Source organism: Camelus ferus, chromosome 3, assembly GCF_009834535.1.
Source record: "Camelus ferus isolate YT-003-E chromosome 3, BCGSAC_Cfer_1.0, whole genome shotgun sequence".
Lineage (NCBI taxonomy): Eukaryota > Metazoa > Chordata > Mammalia > Artiodactyla > Camelidae > Camelus > Camelus ferus.
The window spans coordinates 85,745,975-85,758,084 of NC_045698.1; the positions used below are offsets into that span (position 1 = coordinate 85,745,975).

General features: G+C 36.7%; 1 long non-coding RNA gene across 1 annotated transcript in view; it reads right to left on the bottom strand.

The window, feature by feature from the left end:
- The window catches only part of LOC106730501, a 238,775-nt gene that overhangs the window by 74,353 nt on the left and 152,312 nt on the right, over positions 1-12,110 (bottom strand). The window contains exon 5 of the long non-coding RNA XR_001366965.2: positions 3,611-3,767. This is a non-coding gene — a long non-coding RNA (uncharacterized LOC106730501). The remainder of the gene's footprint in view (positions 1-3,610; positions 3,768-12,110) is intronic.

Genomic DNA, 12,110 nt, shown 5'->3' on the forward strand with positions numbered 1-12,110 from the left:
AGACATATAATGCCCCTTACTCACCAAAACCAAGTGCCATTAATTTTAAAACTGCAACGAGATATGCCAAGAGCAGGGCCTCAGCAAACTAGGAAACTGCTCATCCCTGCCTTCAAGTCCCAATGCTGCTGATACAAAAATACCAAGACATCCCAAAATTAGCATACACTGGCAGACAATATCCATACCAAGGTACTGTAAACAGAAAAGGAAAAGCTGTTAGGTGATACACTATTCTCCAGCAAAAATAAAGCAGGCAAAACCTCCAACAAAACACCACAACCTGAACCAAATATTCTTAAACATGCATTTTTACATGTGAAAAAAAATGTCGTATCAGACATCAAGAACCAAATGGGCATATGCACACATACACCACACACACAAAAGATATAAAGTGAGTGACCAAACTCAAAAAAGAAAAATACAAAAAAAAAATCAACTTGGAAATAAAGACTAAAATACAGGATGTCCACGAGAGACTAAATTCAACTGCAAATATAATACAGGACACTGAAGAAAAGATAAACACAGCCTAAGGATGAAAAATGAAACAAAAAAAATCAAAGATACAATGTTGGATAGCAGACAACCCAACACATGTGCGCGTGTGTGTGTGTAGTTTTTTATATATACATTGTATGTATATATAAATATATATAAAACCATATATGTATGTGTATATTAAAATGTATAATAAAACTATATATAAATATATAAAAACTAATATATATTTATATATAAAAACTATAACTTATGTGTATATATAAACATATAAAATTATATATTTATAAGTGTATATAAAATATATATAAAATTATATATTTATATGTGTGTGAATATATACAAAACTATATATAGCTATAAATTTATATATATGTCTGTATATATAAATATATATTTATAAAGCTAGATTTTCAAGAAGAAAAGCAAAATTGAGGCTGATCAGTTTTATGATAGAACCTAGCAAAACTATTAGACATTAAGAAAACATGCCCTGGCTTTCCAAGTAAAAAGACTTTACTTTAAAAACTTTTACTTTAAAAACTCTGGTTGGCATCAGATCTTTCAATACTAACATATAAAGCAAGACACCTAGACTGCAATAGTTTAAAGTAATTCCAAAGAGAGTATGAGCCAAGAATCTAAGATCCAGCCAAGCTTTTCTTCAAATACTAAGGCTCCAGACAAACAACGTTAACGTACAAATACCTGGGGAGTCCTGCCCTCATGAACAATTCCTGAGAGTCTCTGAAAGAACAAGCTTTATCTGACAGAGGGGGCATCAGCGGTAGGACTACAGTGAGCACTCGATTTGCTTAACTGCAGATCTAAGGTTAAAGCAAACGTGAGGGGAAAAGGTAGAAGAAAAGTGTGTAGATGTTATAAATTCTAACCTAGTAGAGATAATTCAACAGAAAATGAGAGGAGAGACAGAAAGAGAAGTAAGATAAGCGCCTTGATGGTCACATAATAAGTAGGAGCTGAGGTTATCACTTAAAGCTGTCAAAACAAAAAAAGTATCTAAATCCAGGAAAAGAGGACTAAGAATATGACATAAATTATGAACATAAACGCAACCAGTAGTACAAAAACAGATCTTCCTAATAAACAGAGCACTCCAGAAAAAGAGGCAAATAGAGCACAGAAGGAAAGAGAAACAGTCAATACAGCATATAATATACAAATAAATGCAACATAAAACATAAAAAGATGATCAAGCTGAGTTCAAATGTATCTGATACAAATAACACAAAATTGGCTTACCTCACCAATGTTTAAAAATTCAGACTGATTCACAAAGCAAAATCCTATTATATGCCAAATGTGAAAAACCCCATATAAAAATAAGTGAAAGCTGACAATAAAAGGATGACTAAACGTGTACCATGAAAACACAAACAGTAAGAAAGCAGGGACGGCAACCCTAAGAGTAAACAACGTAGAATTCAGACCAAAAATCAGTAATCGTGACTAAGACTTAATGCTAACATCAACTCACAATGAATATATAGCAATTACAAATATTTATGAACCAAATTCATCACCATCAAGCCTACAAAATTCCCTTCTCCCTCCCAAGTTAATCAGCAATTCTCAACTTTTATGTTACACTGGAATTACCTGAAGACCTTTAAAAACAGACCAATGGCTGTGGCCTCACATCCAGCGATTCTGACTTAATTGGTTTGTAAGATGTCTGGGCCCCATGAATTGTTTCCCAGATAGTTCTAATATACTTAGAAGATTGAAAACCACTGAAATAGAGGCACAAGGCTTGGAAAATCGGTAGGTAAAAGCGATCTCTCTACAATAAGAAGATAATATTCACGACAGCAAGCAAGTAGATAAAATACTTAGGAATAAACTTAACAACAAGTGTGCAAGAAGTTACAAGAAAAGTTGAATAAAGGCATTTCTTCAACTTGATTAGGATGTAAAGCCATCACACATATTGTGATTGTTCCTAAGAGAATATATAAATTTAATGCAGTCCCTGTAAACACACCAAGTTTTCTGGGACCTAGAGCAGTTAAATCTAACATTCATATAAAAACACACGTGTGTAGCTAAGAAACTTCTGGAAAAAGGCAGTAAGGGTTGACCAGCCCTAATATATAAAACATATTATCCAAACCCTAAAATTTTGTGGTATTGGTGCATGAATTGACTGACCAGCAGAACAGAATAGGAAGTTCAATAACAGAGCCCAAAATATGTAGCAATCTAGTGAATCATAAAGAAATTACATCAAATGCTGGGGGAAAAGATGGACTTTGCAATAAGATGTTCTTGAGACATTTTAAAGTGTATTGCAAAATGATGCAAAATAAATGAAAATTTTGGAGAAAACAACTGCAATTATGTTCACAAAAAGCTCCTTTCCCTATTATACAAAGGACTCAAAATGAGGGGGAGAAAAAAGCCCAGCTGATAGAAAATGGGCAATATACATGAATAGTTCAGAGAAAAAGTCAAAACAAAGTCTCAAACTTTGCAAGGATGTTCAACTGCTTACTAAAACTGAAATTACACTGAGATACTAATGTATCAATAAAAATTAGTCCTCCTATCACCCAGGTTTCTAAATGCCATTCTTCATTAAATAAAACTAGGGCTCCTTGACTAAAACGGTGGATACCAGGTTTGCGATAGGAAAGGGATAACATTAACCCTAAATACTGTATTTGAGAGAGCAAGAAAGTGCTCTAAGATAAATGAGGCTATGCTAGATGGACACAGGAGTCAGCCTGAAGTGGCTACTGCTGCTCAAATTTGGGACAATTAGAGCATCAAAAATAAATGCAAGTAATGAGTTATATAACGGTGAATTTAAAATAATAATCTATGCATCTATGATACTCAAGAGAGAAAGAGGAAGGAAATAAGGAAAAACAGAAGCGGGAAGCTATTAGATGAGAAAGGATTGATGGACTTAGTAAATACCACCATTTACAACTCCCAGTGTAAGAACTTACACAGAAAAGAATCATCAGTGCATGCTAAAATAAGTGGATGCAATTTTAGGAGTTGTATGTGTTTTCTATTACTGTTACAACAAATTATCCAAAATTCAAGGGTTTAGAACAACAAAAATTTGTTAACTTACAGTTCCGTAGGTTAGAAGTCAGACTCGGGACTCACCAGGCTGAAATCAAGCAGGTCTGCATTCCTTCCCGGAAGCCTCAGGGGTCAATCTGTTTCCTTGCCTTTCCCAGCTTTGAGAAAATGCCTGCATTCTTCAGCTTGTGACTCCCTTTTTCCATCTTCAAAGAAAACAAAGTCATATCTCACTAAGCCTTCTTCTGTAGTCTCCTCTCCCTCTGAGTCTTCTACCTCCATCTTCCACTTTTAAGAGCCCACCTGGATAATCCAGGATCGTTGTCCTATACACAGGTCAGCTGGTCAGCAATCTTAATTCTATCCACTACCTTCATTCCCCTTATCCATCTCTTAACCTAACACATTCACAGGTCCCAGGGACTAGGACACAGACGTCTGCAGGGGGAATGGGATGGGGATGGTATTATTCTGTCTACTATTGTGGGTGGGGGCAGGGAGGATTGCATGCTATAAAAGCTTTGTACTCCATATTACTATTGATTTCATATATATATAAAGGGAAAAAGGGTAACTTTACAAGGGAGAGATCTAGCTTAAGGGCTCAAATGTAGTCTCACCAATAATGGGACAAACGGCCATTACAGACTTCTGGATGTAAAGCAACAGGAGAGCATTAACTCACCTATGCAGTATTATTGTCAAAAATATTTAATCTTAATTTAAACATGAGAAAAGAAATCAACAAATCCAGATAAACAACACATTCTACAAACAACTGGCCTGGATTCTTCCAAAATTTCAATGGCATTAAAGAAAAACTAGGAAGTGGACTGTTCCAGATTAAAGGAGACCAAAGAGATGTGACAGTGAATCCTTGACTGGATTCTGGCTAAAGGTGAAAAATCAGCAAAAACAACGTGTTTAGAGAATTGAGAGACTTTTAAATAGTCTGTTGAATATGCAAAATTAAGTTGTCTAGAGAATTAGAGAATTTTAAATGTGGTTTGTTGAATATGCCAAATTAATTACTCATATCAAATTCTTCCATATGATCATGGTACTGTGATATTGTGAGAGAACGCCCTTGCTCTGAAGAGACAGTATTCGGGGGATGAGACATCACGCTGTCTTCAGCTGGCTTTCAAGCAGCCCAGCAGAAAAAGGTTGGGGGGGGGGCGAGAAAGATGTTTCTGGGAGCGTACGCAGGCACAAAGTGAATATGAATAAAACACTAACGTTTGATGAAGCTAACTAAAAGGTTAACTCCATACCTACATCTTCTTGCTTGCGCTCCCCATATGGATGGCTGGTTTTGCCACAGAGGGTCCATCTATCACCCACCTGGCACTATCTACCTGTCACCTAATTTGTTTTGAACATTTGACCAAATTAGCCCAATAATGAACCCTCAATCTTTAGAAAAGCTAAAACTTTTCCTTCTACGTACTTTTGAATTTGGTATCTGTTGCTGAATTTTTAAAGTTGGTTTAAATGCTTCACAGCTTAGATTTTAATTACTGGGCTAACATGGACTTCTCTAGAAGACATTTTCTCTTTCCTATAAGCAGATCATTAAGATGAATACAGTATCTTCCTACTTTCAAATCCAATAAAATGTCTTTTTCCCTCTACCCAGGTAAAGAAAAACCCTTCAGTTCCTCGCATAGCTCCACATGTACAGGCTTGATGACTTGTTTGCAAACTACGTTCCACAGCAGAGAAGACCCTTTCCTGACCTTCTGCCACACTGTGGACATTTCATACTATGTTAGATAAAAATAAAGGAAATTTTCTAAGCCACATTTTCACACATTCTTTAGAAAGGAAACTTTCAAACCAACTCTTTATCCTTTTTGAGGATGTAACTTTGATTTCCAAACAGCAGAAGTGAGGATAAGCAGAGGGACTAAATATAGGAAGGAGCATGTACCCTTACAAAGCTGGTGTAAATGTTTAAAAAGCGATTCCCTAACATTTATGTTTTTTCTTACAGAAGTTTCCTTATGATTCCAGCATTGTATCACCTGATGAGCTACATAGCTCCTTACTATTCCAGATAATATGCAAGCAGGTGTTGGAGAACTCTTTATTAAAATACCCTGAAGTCATGAAAGCCTGCTTTGAAGTAGAACAGTAGGCAGCTGCTTCAGTAAGTTGAAGATCAAAGATGTTGCTGATCCCCATGGCCAAGAAGAATGAAAACTTGATTTTAGTGCAGAAGTGGGGAGAAGAAAATGATTTCTTGCTGATCAAAGGAACTAGAAATGGTGCAGGGAGGCTGTGGACCTATCTCCTTCACCACACAGGTCATGTATTTCTCCAGTAGTCCATCAGACCATCTTTGAATCAGTCTTTTGAAATTTAAAACCTTTTCTTCAACTCACCATTCTTTCTCTTCTCAATAGCTGGCCCCTTATCTTTGCCCTTGAAAGGGAACCTGCGGGCCTGCCCCCCACAGACAAGCCCTCCTAGGCGCGTGAGTGTGCCATTTCTTATTCTCACTGCCCTGGTTCTGATATAAACCGCCTCACGTTAGACTACTTTTTGTCCTCATTATTTTCCCATTCATGCTTTGTGAAGGCCAGCAACATGACTTCAGAATAAAAATGCTCACAGCAGCCACCAAAAGAAGCTGTGTGGTATCAACTGTTGACTAGCCATTTGCTTTGTACTTTCGAGGTTACCAGCTTGTGAGTGAAACTGAGCCAGTTCAACATCTCCTGATCATACAAATCCAGGGGTTTTCCTCAGTGCTGAAGCAAAATGGTCCATTAATCTCAGCATATAGTGTTAAGGAAGAGAAGGGAGGGATGGGGGAGCCAGACTGGCTTTTCCATGGTCCAGCACCAATGGACCAGCTTCCTGTCCCTGTAGACCTTCAGGGCTGACCTGAGAGAAAATCTGCATAGAGCAAAGGCTCAGCCTTGAGGCTTCTAGTGAAGATCCAGTTTATCTTAAACAATGTTCCCATCACACTATTTAATATTTAATTCACATTCAGTATGGTGCCCAAACCATGAGACGTAGAGTTTAGATTTGAGGATAACCCATTTTGTATTCTGTCTCAGAACTAATGCAGATTATAGCCTAAGGAGCCATTAGTTTGGAAAATTTGAAGAATTTCCACAGTACCTAAAGATCTTATGGAGATGCCCTGAAGATCTCAGGAAAGTCCAAAGTGATGTTACATACCCTATGACAAATGGATGGATGGAAATATATGTATATATCAGAACAGAAAACTCTGTAAGCATGGGACTGAACACAGTTCTGCCTGCAAACCTCCCTATAAAATTTTGCTGTCCAGATGAGAGAAAGTCTAAAAATTTATGACTATTTCCTAGGATAGGACTAATTCTGCACGTAAGCACTCCCAGTAAACTGGCAGGGTATGGATTTTAACATGTAACATTAATCTCTGCAGGAAACAGACTTTTCTCTTTTGATGTAATTTTTCTCAAATGCTTTAGATTTAAAACAACAACAACAACAAAAAAAGGAGTAGCATAGGGACATGGAAGCCATAAAAATACATCTGGTCATTCAGATTTTCCAAATGCATATTAATGATACACATGGATGTATTTTTATATGCTCCCATATAATCTTCCATATTTAAAAACTCACTTTCTCCTGGCATTTCCTCCCACCTCCACCCCAACAAATGTGTTTAAGGATAAAGAGTTTTAGCTGGAATACTCTCCCATAAAACAGGTTCAAGCTCCTAGTGTTTGAAGTAAATGGTGTCATCATAACTGAAAGCCTGGTGGTTCTCAGCTCATTCTGAAGTGAATGGTGTGGATAAACTGGCAATCTGTCAGGCAACCCCATTCAATCATGGGTATGTCTTTACTCTTCCTTGCTTCACTTCACCATGACCAATTCTACCTAACAGAACAGCAGCTAGAACCTAGGGCTCGGTATTAAAGGACTTTATCAGGGAGTGTGTTTTGAATACCTAGTTTAGAGAAAAGAGTAGTGTAAACCTCCTGAAAAAGCTGACAACATTTAAACTTAGAATGTACTCCTTCAGGAAAAAAGGAAAGGAAAATACCCTGCGTGTTCATGAAACAATGCTTTCTTCTTTTGCTTTCATGTGACAGACCGTGATAGCCATACACCTTGTTTCCACTAAGTCAGCCACAGGAACGAACAAGGCTATTAGGAGTGGTGCCAGGGTTGTTGCTGCTGCTGCTTTTTAGTACACAGACTATTTTTTAGTTTTAGCCTCATGTCAAAGTTGAGTAGAAAGTAGACTTTTCTCTCCCACTCCCTCTGACAACCACCACCTCCGCCACCATCAAACGTCCCCTACCAGAGTGGTAAATTTGTTACAGATGATGAACCTACATTGACATATCATTATCCCCTAAAGTCCATACTTTATATTAGGGTTCATGCTTGGTGCTGTGCATTCTATGGGTTCTGACAATGTAAAATGGCAGGTATCCACCATTTATAGTATCATACAGAACAGTTCCATAGCCCTAAAAATCTTCCATGCTCTGCATATTCATCCTTTCCTCTCTTCAACCTTGGCAACCACTAGTTTTTTTCACTGGTTCCATACTTCCGTCCTTTCCAGAATGGCAACACAGTTGGAAGCATACAGTTCATAACTTTCTCAAATTGACTTCTTTTACTTAGCAATATGCATTTAAGCTTTTCCCATGGCTTGATAGAGCATTTCTCTTTAGAGCTGAATAATATTCCATTGTATAGATGTATCCATGGTTTATCTTTTGACCAACTGAAGAACATCTTGATTGTTTCCAAGTCTTGGCAATTTGAAATAAAGCAACTATGAAAATTTGAATACAAAGTTTTTTTGTGGATGAAAGTTTTCAATTCATTTGTGTAAATACCAAGGAGCATGACTGTGGAAATGTATGGTATGTTTAGTTTTGTAAGAAACTGTCAAACTGTCTTCCAGAGTGACTGTACTATTTTGTATTCCCACCAATATGAATGAGAGTTTCCACAATTTTGTTATCCATTCATTCAACAGTAACCACTGAAGTGGTTTCCGTATCTTGGCTATTGTGACTAGCAATACCATAAACATGAGAGTACAGATATCTCCTTGAGATACTGATTTCATTTCTTTTAGATAAACACCCAGAAGTGAGATTGCTGTATCATATGGCAGTTCTGTTTTTAATGTTATAGGGAACCTTTATATTGTTTTCCTTTAATAGCTGTACCAATTGATACTCTGAGTGTACAAGGGCTCCCCTTTCAACACATTCTGGCCAGTGAGTCTTTCTGATAAAGTCATCCCTATAGGTGTGAGGTGATATCTCACCACGGTTTTGATTTGCATTCTCCTAATGATTAGTGATGTTCATGTAACTGTTGACCATTTGCATGTCTTCTTTGGAAAAATGTCTATTCAGTTCCTTGGCTCATTTTTTATAAGATTATGTGCTGGGATTTTTTGTGCATTTGTTTTTTGTTTTGTTTTGTCTTGAGTTGTCTAAGTTCCTCATATGTTTTGCATATTAACCCCTTATCAGATCTATAGTTTGCAAATATTTTCTCCCATTACATTGGCTGCTCTTCCATTTTGCTGACTGTTTCCTTCGCTGTACAAACATTTTTTAGGTTGATGTCATCCTGCTTGTTTACTATTGCTTTTGTTGCCAATACTTTTGGTGCCATATCCATTACCAACACCAATGCAAAAGAGGTTTTTCCCTGTTTTCTTCTAGGATTTCTATGGTTTCAGGCCTTACATTTAGGTCTTTAATCCATTTTGAGTTAATTTTTGTGAGTGGTGTAAGATAGGGTCCAATTTCAGGGTATAAGTCTTTTACTTCCTTAGTTACATTTATTCTTTGGTATTTCATTCCTATCTTCTGTGTTCTACTGTAGGTTTTCACTTTGTGGTTACCATGAGCCTTACATAAAACATCTTATAGTCTAACATCTTATAGTTAGAAAAGTCTGTTTTAAGCAGGTAACTTCAATCATGCACGAAAACTACGTTTTTCTCCCTCCACCAAACATTTTATGTTTTTGGTGTCACAATATGTATCTTTTTATACTGTGTATCCATTAACAAATTACTATAGCTATAGTTATTTTTAATACTTTTGTCTTTTACTTTTATACTAGAGGCAAGTGGTTAAGCTACCACTATATTACAGTAATACTCTGCATGTGTGACTATACACTTAACCTTTACCAGTGCCTTTTATATTTTCATATATTTCCATGTTACTAATTAGCATCCTTTTATTTCAGCTGGAGCAACTTCTTTCAACATTTCTTGTCAGGCAGGTCTAGTAGTGATGAACTCCCTCAGCTTTTGTTTGTTTGGGAAAGGCTTTATCTCTCCTTCTTTCCTGAAGGACAGCTTTGCCAAGTAAAGTATTCTTGGTTGGCAAGTTTTTTCTTTCAGCATGTAACATAAAGACACTGGGAATGAGGTAACATCATGTGGAATCAGGTTCTGTTTTGGCCACCTGCAAGCGATGTGATTTGAGGTAAAGAGGTCGCTTAATCTCTCCAAGCTTTCCTTTTCTTGACTCTGGTGAAGATTTAATGAGATAGTGATGCTAGAATCCAAGTTCTTCCATGGTTATCACTTTTCAGTAAGCACTTGTCAAACTGCAATATGAGTATTTGTTCCTAGGCTGCCTAGCCCATCAAAAGGTGAGTTCTTTGAGGGCAGAATCTTGGTTTATTAATTTTTCCTTTCAGCACCAAGCTCCTAGTAGGAATTATTCATGTTTTGAATAAATTGATGCTTCTTTCTCTAAACTGAAGTATAGTCAGTTTACAATGTTGTGTCAGTTTCTGGTGTACAGTATAATGTTTCAGTCATACATATACATACATATATTTCTTTTCATATTCTTTTAAAGTACAGGTTACTGTAAGATATTGAATATAGTTCCCTATGCTATATGGGGTATAAATTTGTTATCTATATATTTTAAGTATTATAGTTACTATTTGCAAATCTTGAACTCCCAATTTATCCCTTCCCACCTCCTTCCCCTCTCCGGTAACCATAAATTTGTTTTATATGTCTGTGAGAGTCTGTTTCTCTTTTGTAAATAAGTTCATTTGTGTCTTTTTTTTTTTTAGATTCCACATATAATTGATATCATATGGTATTTTTCTTTCTCTTTCTGGCTTACTTCACTTAGAATGACATTCTCCAGGTCCATCCATGTTGCTGCAAATGGCATTATTTTACTATTTTTTTTACGGCTAAGTAGTATGCCATTGTATAAATATACCACAACTTCTTTATCCAGTCATTGGTCATTGGATATTTAGGTTTCCATGTCTTGGCTACTGTATATAGTGCTGCTATGAACATTGAGGTGCATGTATCTTTTCGAATTAGAGTTACTTCTGGATATATGCCCAGGAATGGGATTGCTGGATCATAGGGTCAGCCTATTTCTAGTCTTTGGAGGAATCTACATACTGTTTTCCATAATGGCTGCACCAAACTACATTTCCACCAACAGTGTAGGAGCGTTTCCTTTTCTCCATACTTTCTCCAGCATTTATCATTTGTGGACTTTTGAATGATGGCCATTCTGACTGGTGTGAGGCGATACCTCATTATAGCTTTGATTTGCATTTCTCTGATAATTACCAATACTATTGGCCATTTGTATGTTTTCACTGGAGAATAGCTTGTTTAGCTCTTTTGCCCATTTTTGAATTGGGTTGGTTTTTTTGCTATTGTTATTAAGTTGTATGAGCTGTTTATAAATTCTGGAAATTAAGCCCATGTCAGTTGCAAAATTGATGATTCTTTAACAATGTGTTGGCTGTTGGCTATTCCAACTGAAGCAAGAACTTGATTTGGTCATGGTAGGCTGTCTCAGGGCTTACTTCACTTAGAATGACAACTACAGACCAGTAGTCAGAGGGCATAACTGAATGAAAAGGCCTCCTAGGGCCTGTTATCCCCACTCTCTAGAGATGAATAAAACAGCCTTATACTTGTTCTCATTTAACCCTCAAAAGAATCTGATAAGACAGAATTATTATTTCTATATTTACACAAAAGAAAATTGAGACTCAGAGAGGTTAAGAAAATTGCTCAGGTTGAACCTATTTTACAGTAATAGAATTGTAATTTGCACTCAAACATTGTTATGGACTAAATGTCTGTGCCCCTCAAATTTATATCTTGAAACTCTAACTCCCAGGGTGGCTATATTTGAAGATGATATCTCCAAGGTAGTAATTAAGGTTAAATGATGTTATAGGGTGGGGCCGTGATCCTATGGGATTATTGTTCTTATAAAAGAGACATCAGAGAGCTCATACTCTCTCTCTTTATGACACACACTGAAGAAAGGCCATGAGAGGATCCAGCAAGATGGTGGCCAACTGCAAGCCACAAAGAGAGCCTTTACCTGGAAACAAATTGGCCAGAAACTTGATCTTGGACTTCTGGCCTTCAAAGTGTGAGAAAATCAATTTCTGCTATTTAAGTCTTCCAATGTGTGTGATTTTGTTATGGCAACCTTAGCTGACTAATATAGGCATTGTTCTAGTTAGCTACTGCCACA